General features: G+C 41.7%; 1 long non-coding RNA gene across 1 annotated transcript in view; it reads right to left on the bottom strand.

Moving 5' to 3' along the window:
• The window catches only part of LOC140202178 (uncharacterized), a 78,668-nt gene extending 69,970 nt beyond the window's left edge, over positions 1-8,698 (bottom strand). The window contains exon 1 of the long non-coding RNA XR_011887020.1: positions 8,615-8,698. This is a non-coding gene — a long non-coding RNA (uncharacterized lncRNA). The remainder of the gene's footprint in view (positions 1-8,614) is intronic.
• Between the last annotated feature and the right edge of the window lie 3,565 nt (positions 8,699-12,263).

Genomic DNA, 12,263 nt, shown 5'->3' with positions numbered 1-12,263 from the left:
CCGCAAGAGAAATCATCCCCGTGAACCTTTCTGATCTCTCTGCCTTTAACATTGAAGAACCTGGTCTATACACGTATTTGCATCTCTCTTGGCGCAGAGAGTGAGGGGTTGAAAATGAATGCTGAGTGATTTGCTAAGTAACGGAACAAGTTCCGAGACAAATTCAGTAGGGATCAATTTAGCATCCTTCATCTGCTAAAGAAATGCAAGTGCAGATTTTAGAAGGAAAAGTACAACAGATTACCATCTCACTGTCAATTTTCTTACACCTATCTTGTAGTTCTTGTGAGTTTTTGTATAGTTGTTGGCAGTTGTCCAGGAGGTTATATGGCTGCATTCAGTCACAATCGTAGCTTAGAAGACATGAACACAATCACGTGACTTCTATCCCAACTAAATCCTTGAAGACTAAATGAGATCTAAATTAACAAAATCTCTCTTTGACCTGATGTGACTAGATTATTATAAAACTCATTAACTGTTCAATAGCGATGAACAGTAATATCAACTTTGCCTGTGACACCTTATCACATCAGAAAAATAAATTTCCACTTACGATTCCCCTGCATGAACCTCTGTGGCTCAGTACCCTAATCAGACCAGGGACTGAAACTCCCTCACAACATCTTCCCAACCACTGAAGTCATTTTAAATGGCCTATAATTTCATTTCTTCTGCTTCTTCCCTTCTTCGAGTGTGGAGTGACATTTGCAATTTTCCAGTCCTCTGGAACCATTCCAGAATCTAGTGATTCTTGAAAGATCATTACCAATGCCTCCACAGTCTCTACAGTTACCTCCTTCAGAACTCTGAGGTCTAGTCCATCGGGTCCAGGTGACTTACCTACCTTCAGTCCTTTCAGCTTCCCAGGCATCTTCTCTCTTGTAACAGCAACTGCACTCACTTCTGTCCCCAACACTCTCGAACTTCCAACATATGGCTAGTGTCTTCACAGTGAAGACTGATGTAAGATACTTATTAAATTCATCTGCCATTTCTATTTCTTCTATTACTACCCCTAAAGCATCATTTTCCAGCAGCTTTTTATATATAAGCTATCCACTCAAAAACTTCTATAGTTGTACTGTGGAGAGCATTCTGACAGGCTGCATCACTGTCTGGTATGGAGGGGCTACTGCGCAGGACCGAAAGAAGCTGCAGAAGGTTGTAAATTTAGTTAGCTCCATCTTGGGTACTAGCCTACAAAGTACCCAGGACTTCTTTAGGGAGCTGTGTCTCAGAAAGGCAGCGTCCATTATTAAGGACCCCCAGCACCCAGGACATGCCCTTTTCTCACTGCTACCATCAGGTAGGAGATACAGAAGCCTGAAGGCACACACTCAGCAACTGAGGAACAGCTTCTTCCCCTCTCTCATCCGATTCCTAAATGGACATTGAATCTTTGGACACTACCTCACTATTTTTTAATATACAGTATTTCTGTTTTTGCACGATTTTTGAAATCTATTCAATATATGTAATTGATTTACTTGTTTATTTATTGTTATGTTTTATTTTATTTTTTTGTCCCTCTCTGCTAGATTATGTATTGCATTGACCTGCTGCTGCTAGATTAACAAATTTCACATCACATGCCAGTGATAATAAACCTGATTCTATTTTTGATTCTGATTCATTTTGTAATTTGTATTCCACATCCATGCTACAATTCGGAGGCCTGTAGATAATTCCCACCAGAGTTTTTTTTTACCCTGGCAGTTTTTTAACTCTTATCTATAAGGATTCTACATCTTCCAATGCTATGTCACCTCTTTCTAAGGATTTGATTTCATTTTTTACCAGAGCTACCCAACCCCTTCTGCCTACGTGCCTGTCCTTATGACAGAGCACTGACACTGAAAACACGAGGTGAGACATACTCTCCGCAGTATCAACATAAACACAACAGTTGAACTGGAAAGTGTACCCATGTGGGCCGCTGTCCAGCTGGCAGAGTGTTTTACTGTAAGTTATAACCTCTCTCTGTCCCTTGCTGTGGTCCCTGCATGCTTCAAAACAAAAACTATCATGCAATCCCTGTGTAGTCAGTGGTAACATGCCTCAATGACTACAGACCAGTTGCACTCACCGGCATAGTTGCCAAGTGCCTGGAGAGGCAGATTATATCTCACATTAAGAACGCCATCACTGCCACTCAGGACTAGCTCCAGTTTGCCTATAGACAAGCAGATCAACAGTGGACACCACCTCCATCGCTCTCCACATCGTACTGGAACACCAGAGCACGAGGACACCTACACCCGAATGCTCTTTATCGACTACAGTTCTGCCATCAGCACCATACTCCCAAACAAGTTGACCATTAAACTACACAGTCTGGGACTCAATACATCCATTTGAAACCGGATTCTGGATTTTCTTACCAATTGTATCCAGACAGTCAGACTAGGCAAGTGCACATCAACCTCCCAGACTCTGAACACCAGAACCCACTCCTTTACACGCTTTTCACCCATGAGTTTGTGCCCCTGCCTATGCCACCAACTTCATCATCAGATTGGCAGATGACACCGCAGTGACTGGATTCATGTGTAACAACTAAACAGCATACAGAGAGGAGGTGTGGAAACTGTCTGAGTGGTGCAATAACCATAACCTTTCACTCAAAATAACAAAAAAAAGAAATGATTATCAATTTCAGGGAATCAAGAAGGTTTGAAAAAGCTCCACCACTCATAAATGGTGAAGCAGTCGAAAGGGTTTCCAACTTTAAGTTGTTGGGAGTGAACATCTCAGAGGAGCTTTCTTGGACACCAGCTCCTCCTTGCCAGTAGGAATGCCCAGCAGTGCCTATACTATCTTAGAGAGTTTAAAAATCTGCCCCAGAAGCTGCTAATAAACCTTCAACAATATGTAACTGAGAGCATACTAACTACATCATGATGGTATGGTAAACTAGCTGCAACAATTTGACCAAAAAGCACTTCAGTGGGTAATCAGGACTGCACAGAACATCCCTGGGATGAAACCACCAGAGAGAGAAGCCATCTACAACTCATGATCTCTACGGCGGGCTCACAACGTCGTGATGGACTCATCCCACTCCAGCAATCACCTGTTCAATCTCCTACCATCCCGCAGGAGATCCCAAAACTTCTCTGCAGGAACATCCAGACTGAAAAACAGCTTTTTCCCCAGGGCTGTTGTGCAACTGAACAATGCCCCATTTAAAGTTGTTTGTTGTTAATTCAGTTGTAACTTCGATGTCATTTTAAATAAATTAGATGTTATTTTAAATTTACTCTTTTTTTCAGTAATTGAGTTGTCAGTCTGCTGCTTTGCACTGAATGGAGTAGCACTGCAATCTCGTTGTCCTCAGCAATGACAATAAAGCTCTAACTAACTTAATGTGCATCTTTGGATGTTAAGCTCCTAACTATGATCTTCTTACAGCCACGACTCAGTAATGCCCACAAAGTCATGGCTGCAAACTTCTAACTGCACTGCACTGCATCTACCTTGTTCTATATACTGTGTACATTCAAATATAACACCTTCAGTCCTGTATTGATCACCCTTTTCAATTTTGGGCTCCTGTTACTCTTTAACTCATCCCACTGACTGCAATTTTGCCCCATTAGCTGCCTGTCCTTCCTTACATCTCACTATACTCTGCATCTACTTGTATACCAACTGCCCCATTCTCAGCCCCATCACTACAGTTCCAATCCCATTGCCAAATAAACCCTACCTGACAGCTCCAGCAAATCTGCCCGCAAGGATACTGGCCCCCCTTGAGTTCAAGTGTAACCCATTCTTTTTGTACAGGTTAGACCTTCCCCGGAAGAGATCCAAATGATTGAGAAATCTGAAACCCTGCTCTCTGCACCAATTCCTCTGCCATGCAGTCATCTGCCAAATCATCATATTCTTACCCTCGCTGTCATGTGGCACAGGCAGCAATCCAGTGATTACTACCCTGGCTTTCTACCTAACTCTCTATATTCTCCCTTCAGGACCACTTCCCTTTTCCTCCCTATGTTGTTTGTGCCACTATGTACCACGGTGTCCAGTTGTTCACCTTTTTAATGCTGTGGACCCATTTGGAGACATCCCTGACCCTGGCACCTGGGAGGCACATACTATCTGCATGTCCCTGTCCCACCCACAGTATCTGCATTCTGCTTCTCTAATTATAGCATTCCCTATCACTGCTGTGTTTCTCTTCCCTCCCCTTCACGTCTGAGCCAGGCTTGGCGCCAGAGACCCAGTCGTTGCTGTTTGCCTCGGTAGGCCGCCCCTCCCAAAAGTACCCAAAGTGGTATATTTATTATTGAGGGGAATAGCCACAGAGGTTCTCTGCACTGGTTGCCTATTCCCTATCCCTATCCCTCTCCTGACAGTCACCCAGGCACCTGCCTCCTTCAAGTTAGGGGTGACTCCCTGTGTGCTGAAGGTCATCCAGCTGCAGCTCCAAAACATGTTGGATTTGGAACAGTTTGGTACAAGGGCCAATTTTTAATAAATTAGCATTTTGAAATAAGACAGAGTATGCTGGAAACTGCAGACCAAGTACAATCCATTGACAGAAAATCAGTAAACATTGAAGTCAATGATCTGGAGAATGTTACAGATGTAAGACTCTGAAGTAAGGAAAGGGAAAAAGGGTGAGCAGGAAAAGAAGAAGACAAAAGAAATTAAGTGGTTAAAGAATGCTGCTAAAAGGGAAATTAAAGAAAAAAGATTTGATTAGAGTCTTGAGGTGAGGAATTAGCAGGAGTCTCTTGAAGCTAATGTTATTTTCCTTTGAAACATCTGTGGCTCAGTTGGAATGTTCTATATTCAAATCCTACTCGGAGACTTAACCATGCAAATATAGTCAATACTTGACGTAGCAAGGGAGTGCTACACTATTGGAAATGGTGTTGTTTACTGAATCGATTCCTGGAATACATGGTTGTCACGCGAAGGAAGATTATTGAGACTGACTCCTTACAGTCTTGAGTTTTTAAATATGGAAGGTGATCTTACTGAAATGAATGAGACTGTCAACCCCCTCCATAGGTGTTGTCTGTCCTGCTGGATTCCTCCAGCTTCTTTGCTGCTCCAAAGTGACATATTGAGTTAGGTGCAGTGAGAAAGTGTTCCTTGGTTACCAGGATCTAGAACTATTTGGAGGTGGGGGTGCAGGGTAGGGGGGCATAGTCTCATGATAGAAATACCCATTTAAGACAAATGAGGAGGATTTTCTTCTCTGTGTGAAAGAATACAGAGAGTTGTGAACCTTTGAATTCCGGAACCCAGAGAATTTTGGTTGCTGAGTCATTAAATATGTTAGAGGCTATGATGGACAGATTTTTGGTTCAGGCAAATCAAGGGTTCTGGGGATTAGACAGGTCAATGGCAGAGCAGGCATGGGTGAGACGTGCTTTTATTTCTTATGTTCTTCTTAAGGCATCTACCATACCAAATGAAATCTATTCTGAAGATTACCACCCTTGGAAAAGAACAAGCAAACATTAAGTAAATCCCTACATTTCCATAATTTATAATTAGAAAATGACTGTCCTTTTTGTCAGGAAATTGCTACGTTTATATGTAGTAGATTTTCAGCAACGACCACTGCCTAGGAGTGGGAGCACTGTGGAAGATCTCGAATTGTGGAACACGTTCATGAAGGCTCCAAAATATCGATTCATAAAATAAAATTCCACACACATCCTTTGAGTTGCATTGGAACCACATGGGGGAGAAGAGCAGTTGTAGTTTAGGAGGGGTTGTGGGGAGAGAAGGTGGTGAAGCAGCAAATTAGAAAAGGCTGGTAAACAGGTTAACTTGTGTTCCTTAAAGTGAGCAACCAATCAACACTGCACTGAGACACACACACACATACTGAACTGAAAAAAGATGAAGTTATTTATTTCTTTATATGTTAGTGCCCTGAGCAATGAGAAGATAGACAGGTAAAAGATTTTGGGGTTCAGTGTCAAGGTGTCATGGATAAAGAACAGCTTTCAGCGATGCTTAAAATGTAGGCTCGTATACCACAGAGAAAAGCTAAAAAAGTAGGAAGAGAGATGGCTTTGGGGTTGGTGTCATGCAGCATTTGACAGAGACAGCAGATGATGATTTGTTAAAAGTGACAGCCGATCGGGGAAGTAGCTGTGGAAACAGAAGAAAGGGCAATCCCAACATCACAGTGCAGGAATATGTGAAAAAGAACAGATGCCAACCATGATGAAAATTCATGGATGAGAAGAAATAAGGTTCGGTAGGCAAGGTGGAACTGTCAGTGTACATCTCCTTCCCTTTCCATGGCATGTTCCTGTGCAATGCTTAATCTTTCATCTCCTCCCTTCCCATCACCTGAAGCAACCTTGCCCCAATGCTATTGTAGACATTTTCATAAAACCTGGAGCATTGTTCCAGTTTTTTCATTTAAATATTGCTTCTCTCTCTGATCTGCATTTTCTTTTTCACCTTTATTTGTTTTGAACCAACCAGGCTGTTGAAAATTGAACTAAACCTATTCTACTTAACACCCCTGACAGCTGTAGGTAAAATAGAAACTTTCATCCTATTGGCATGGGGTGTATACTGGAAAAGCAATTCCACTACTCTGTGAGAAACACCTAGACTGCCTTTAATAACATCTACTAAAATAGACTGTCAGAGATTGATCCTTATTGGCTGCATCTTTAACATATTTTACTAATTTTGACCCAGTAGCACAAAAAACTGGTGAATTTTCATTCTAATTTTGTATGTAACTTCTGGAGTACTGAGTTTGGGTCAAATATCAATAATTTAAAAGACAATTTTATGAAACTGTGCCAAATTAATAGGAAATTTATTTTCTCTCTGAATAATTGTGACTGGGAAAGGAAACTAAAGAAGAACAGATGGATTGTGGGAGTGAGGAATGGGGAGGATTGGGGAGAGGGTAGTGACATTGTCAAAAGGAGCCTTTGGTGCTAGAGTGGAGGTGAAATGTTTGGAATGCAGTATGGTGCTGTCAGAGGTCACTGCAGTCGGAGGAGTAATTGAATTTTATGGAGCTGAATCATGCATGGCAAACTGGAGATGATTAATGAACTTATCCATGAAAAGGCTCCTGTAAAGGAATGTTCGGAGATCTTAAAGCTTAGTATAACAGCACAGTCCGTATAATTTACCTTTCTATAAGAAATTTGAGTTCTTTCAATCATGTTCTATGCCACAGAATACATTAATCACATTTTCAGTTGCCTCTGTGACATGGTCACCAGGGGATTTCGTTGAGTTGTCACCAAGAATCATGGAATGAGTCCATGATGGTTTTTGACATTGCAGTCCCGCCAGTCGATATCCCACTCCCTTTGCCCTGGCCCTGCAAGTTGTGTTCCCTCAACCACCTACCCGATGCTCTTTTAGAATGACCTCATTGATTCTGTTTCCCCCATCCAGCCAGGCAGTGGTCTAGCCAGAAAGAAAATATGCTAAATTGGCAACCGCAATTTAACACTGTTTAACTAAATGCTCTGCAATTTCAATGAAATAGCCCAGTGTGCTGAGACCAGCACTCAGTGTGATTCAGATACATCTACCCAGGATGTACCAGTGCCCTGATTCTTACATAGATATTTGTCTTGTCAGTATGGCCACAATGCATTGCCACTGGGAACTATTGTGCTACAATGTGCCTCATAAAGCTGTAAGAGCAATAGTTGGAAGTTCCAGTTTTCAACAGTACCTCAAATGATAACTGCTCACTCGCCTGGAAAGTGTCTATTAATTTCCCTGCGACCCTTGCCTTCCTTCCTCTCCGTTCTAACACATCACAAGCAACTTCATTATTTGCAGTACACTCTCTTCATCATGCTGCTGTGAACCACGTTGAGCAAACGGCTGTGTACCAACTCTTACAGAGTAAGTTATTACGCTTCCAGGCCAGACAATCTGAAACCCCACTCAACAGGAAATCTTCCCCTTTCTCTCCTAATCCACTGTGCTGTCTTTTCAAGGAGGAGGGGAGTGGGAGAGCAAGAGAAGGATGATAATAGAGGTTAGAGATTGGTAAGTGGCAATAGAGGGGGAATTGAGGGAGAAAGGAGAATAGGCTCCTTTTTATGAGCCTTAATTTCACAGAAGTTTAGCATTCAGGGTAAATATGAGAAATTATTACAGAGCAAGCTTACCCTTCCCAAAGTATTAGTTAGCTTTGTTAACTATTTATCTACAAGTGGTTAAAATGCACTTTTGAACATTAGCATTAAGTCTTACATCACCGCACTGTGAATAGATACTTACCAACCATTTGCATCCATCCACAGGTGTAAGGTGTTTAATTAACTTCTAACTGGAAAGTGTGGCAAGATATCACACAATTGCAAAGCAATGTGTTGTTTCTAAGCTCTGAAAATGTATCTCTCTTTACAAATTGATGCATCTTATATTGATAGTGATGAACCATGTATCATATTAACCTGTGTGTATTGCCCAAAATGCAGGAAGCAGACAGGTTACGTTTCAAGCCATCTAAAAGACAACTCCCAGCTAGGTATTGCTAAATATATCATAAAGCAGTGGCCACACAGTGCTCCCCACTTTCAAAATGAAACTAAATTTCAGAAGCAGAGTACAAGAGGCTACGGGTAATATAAAGTACACTTACTGCTGCTATCTGGAATTTCTAGACAGGAACCCCTGACCAAGCAGCAGTCCTGAGCACTGCAACGGACATCTGTGTAGATCAGCAATGAATTTGCTGGAGGAGGTCAGTGCTTTTTCCATTATAGATGCCACTCGACCTGCTGAATTCCTCCAGCACATTGTCGGTTGCTTCAGCTTCCAGCATCTGCGATCACTGGTGTTTGCGCAGATACAGAGCTCTGTGGTGGAAGGCTGGTTCATACATTAAACCTTTATTGATTTTCTGGACATTTATTGCTGAATCATTAAAGGTTTGAACTGATCAATTTAGCTCACTACTAGCAATATTTAGTGTTATTTAAAAGCTCAGCAAGTAATAAAAGAAGTCCATTAGGAGGAATTGAAATATATTTTCTCATATGTAGTCAGTTCTCTAAGTTGTGTAAGCTATAAACTAATTTGGAAAAATGGCCTGTTTTGAAAGTCAATAATTACAATAATTTTAGCTGTAGGCACTTTCTGGAGGTCATTATGTAGGAACTTGTAATTCCTCTGCTATTTCTGAAAGATTTATGGTCCGTACTCGTGAAATTCACACTTTGTTTACCTAGGTTTTTTTTTAACAAGGCAAATCTGTTGCTGTCAATCCCAAATTGTTTTCTGGATTTGGCACAGTGCATTGCCAAGTGGCTCAACAAATACTGCACACAGCTTTCACAGAGTCAGCGCTGCACAAGTCTAGCTATATCACTATTAAGTTTTCTTAATTTGGTGCAACAAGTTAATGTCTTTAGCATCATTTTTGATGATTTTGATGTCTGTGATTTACTAACTCTGAACAAAACTACAACTAATAACCTTTCTTAAATTCTATCATAAGCCATTTTTTTCCTTTAGCTTAGGAACTAGAGTTGGACACAATGCATAAGAATGCAAGGCAGCTGAAGTATTCACTTTCAAACACACTGCTAGCAACCAGATTTCACTGTGACAAATTACTTCATATGGAAAAGGTCTGAGCAACTATCTGCTTATATTAGAGTATCAGCCATGTATGGTAGGTGATGCCATTTATGGTAGATTCCCTCAGAAGTAACTAGTTTTTAAGAAGTACAATGAGAAACACTGCTTAATTCTGTTTTCTTTTGTAAAAATGAAGTAAATTGCAAAATAAAGATTCCCATCTTAAAAGCTTCACCATATTGGAAAATACTTCTCTATTAAGTTTCAATTAGTTTTGATAAGGTTAATATAATCTTCAGAACAATCATACTTTAAGCTTACATTTTCTAATTTCTTTTGATGAATACTGCAGCTAACACAATATTTTTCTCCTTTGGCATGTTTCAAAATGTGAAAACTCCTTGAATGCTGAAATAAACAGAGGGAGATGAGACCTTGAAGGATTCAGTGCAGGACAAAGCGAATTCTTTTCCTACACCAAGGCATATTGCTTTCTATTTTCATGATATTTGAGAAATGATATGCAAGCTAAAGATTTTAAGTTATTCTCAGGGTGGTAACTTAGTTATAATGTTATAAGACCATAAGACGTAGGAGCAGAATTCGATCATTCGGCCCATCAAGTCTTGTCTGCCATTCCATCATGGCTGATTTATTATCCCTCTCAACCCCATTCTCCTGCCTTCTCCCCATATCCTTTGATTACTTGACTGATCTCTAATATTTAATTCTCTGCTTTAAATATACTCAATGACATGGCATCCTTAGCCATCTGTGGCAATGAATTCCACATAGTCACTACCCTCTGGCTAAAGAAATTCCTCCACATCTGTTCTAAATAGACAGCCCTCTATTCTGAGTCTGTGCCCTCTGGTTCTAGGTTCACCCACTATAGGAAACATGTTCCCCACATCCAAACTACCCAGTCCTTCCAATATCTGATAAGTTTCAATGAGATTTCCCCCTCATTCTTCCAAACTCTTGAGGGTACAGGCCCAGAGCTATCAAACACTCCTCATATGATAACCCTTTCATTCCTGGATTCATTCTCATGCCCCTCCTTGGACACTTTGTAATGCCAGCACATATTTTCTTTGATAAGGAGCCTAAAACTGCTCGCAATACTCAAGTGTGGCCTGACAAATGCCTTATAAATCCTCAGCATTATATTGTATTCTAGTCCTCTCAAAAGGAATGCTAGCATTGCATTTGTCTTCCTTACCACTGACTCAATATGCAAGTAAACGTGAAGGGAATCCTGCACAAGGACTCCCAAGTCCCTTTGCACCTCTGATTTCTGTATTTTCTCTCCATTTAGAAAATACTCTAAGCCTTTGTTCCTTCCGCTAAAGTGCATGACCACACACTTCCCGACACTATATTCCATCTGCCACTTTTTTGCCCATTCTCCCAATCTGTCCAAGTCCTTCTGTAGACTCCCTGCCTCCTCAACACTACCTGCCCCTTCACTTACCTTTGTATTGTCTGCAAACTTGGCCACAAAGTCATCAGTTTTGTCATCCAAGTTATTAGCATATTTTTAAAAATGTATTCATTTATGGGACATGGGCATCAACAGCTAAGCCAGCATTTATTGCCCTTGAGAAGGTGGTGATGAGCTGCCTACTTTAACCGGTGCAGTCCCTGAGGTGTAGGTACACGCACAGTGCTGTCAGGGAGGGAATTCCATGATTTTGACCCAGTGACAATGAAAGAACGGTGATATGTTTCCAAGTCAGGATGGTGAGTGACTTGGAGGGGGATTTCCAAGTGGTGGTGATCCCAGGTATCTGCTGTCTTGTCCTTCTAGATGGTAGTGGTTGTGGGTCTAGGAGGTGCTGCCTTAGTGTGTTGTTGCAGTGCATCTTGTAGATAGTACACACAGCTGCAAACGTTTGTCGATCATGGAGGGATTGGATGCTTTTGGAAGGGGTACCAATCAAGTGGCTGCCTTGTACTGGATGGTGTCGAGTTTCTTGAGTGCTGATGGAGCTGCACTCATCCAGATGAGTGGCGAGTATTCCATTACACTCCTGACCTGAGCCTTGTAGATGGTGGACAGGCTTTGGGGAGTCAGGAGATGAGTTACATGCTGCAGGATTCCTAGCCTTTGACCTGCTCTGGGAGCCACAGTGTTTATATGGCTGGACCGGTTCAGTTTCCCGTCAATGGTATCCCTCAGGATGTTGATCGTAGGGGATTCAGTGATGGTGATGCCACTGAATGTCAAGGGACGACGGTTAGAGTCTGTCTTGTTGGAGATGGTCATTGCCTGGCACTTGTGTGGCTCGAATGTCACTTGCCACTTGTCAGCCCAAGCCTGGATATTGTCCAGGTCCTGCTGCATTTGGGTATGAACTGCTTCACTATCTGAGGAGTCACAAATGGTGCAGGACATCATGCAGTCATCTGCGAACATCCCCACTTCTGACCTTTAGTGTGAAAAGAAGTGGTCCCAATGTCGATCCCTGTGGAACACCACTAGTCACTGGCAGCCAACAAGAAAAGGCCCTCTTTATTCCCACCCTTTGCCTCCTGCCAGTCAGCCAATCATCTATCCATGCTAGCATCTTTCCCGTAATATCATGGGCTCTTACCAATGGCACTAACTGAGGATTTTAAGAACCAAATGCACTTTTGAGCACAGAGTCACATACTGAGTGGGCCAAGTAAGGATACCAGGTTTTCTTCTGTAAAGACATTCATGA

This window comes from Mobula birostris, chromosome 8, assembly GCF_030028105.1.
Source record: "Mobula birostris isolate sMobBir1 chromosome 8, sMobBir1.hap1, whole genome shotgun sequence".
NCBI lineage: Eukaryota > Metazoa > Chordata > Chondrichthyes > Myliobatiformes > Myliobatidae > Mobula > Mobula birostris.
Note: the sequence above shows the minus strand (reverse complement) of the source record. Positions and strands in the feature narration are given on the sequence as shown.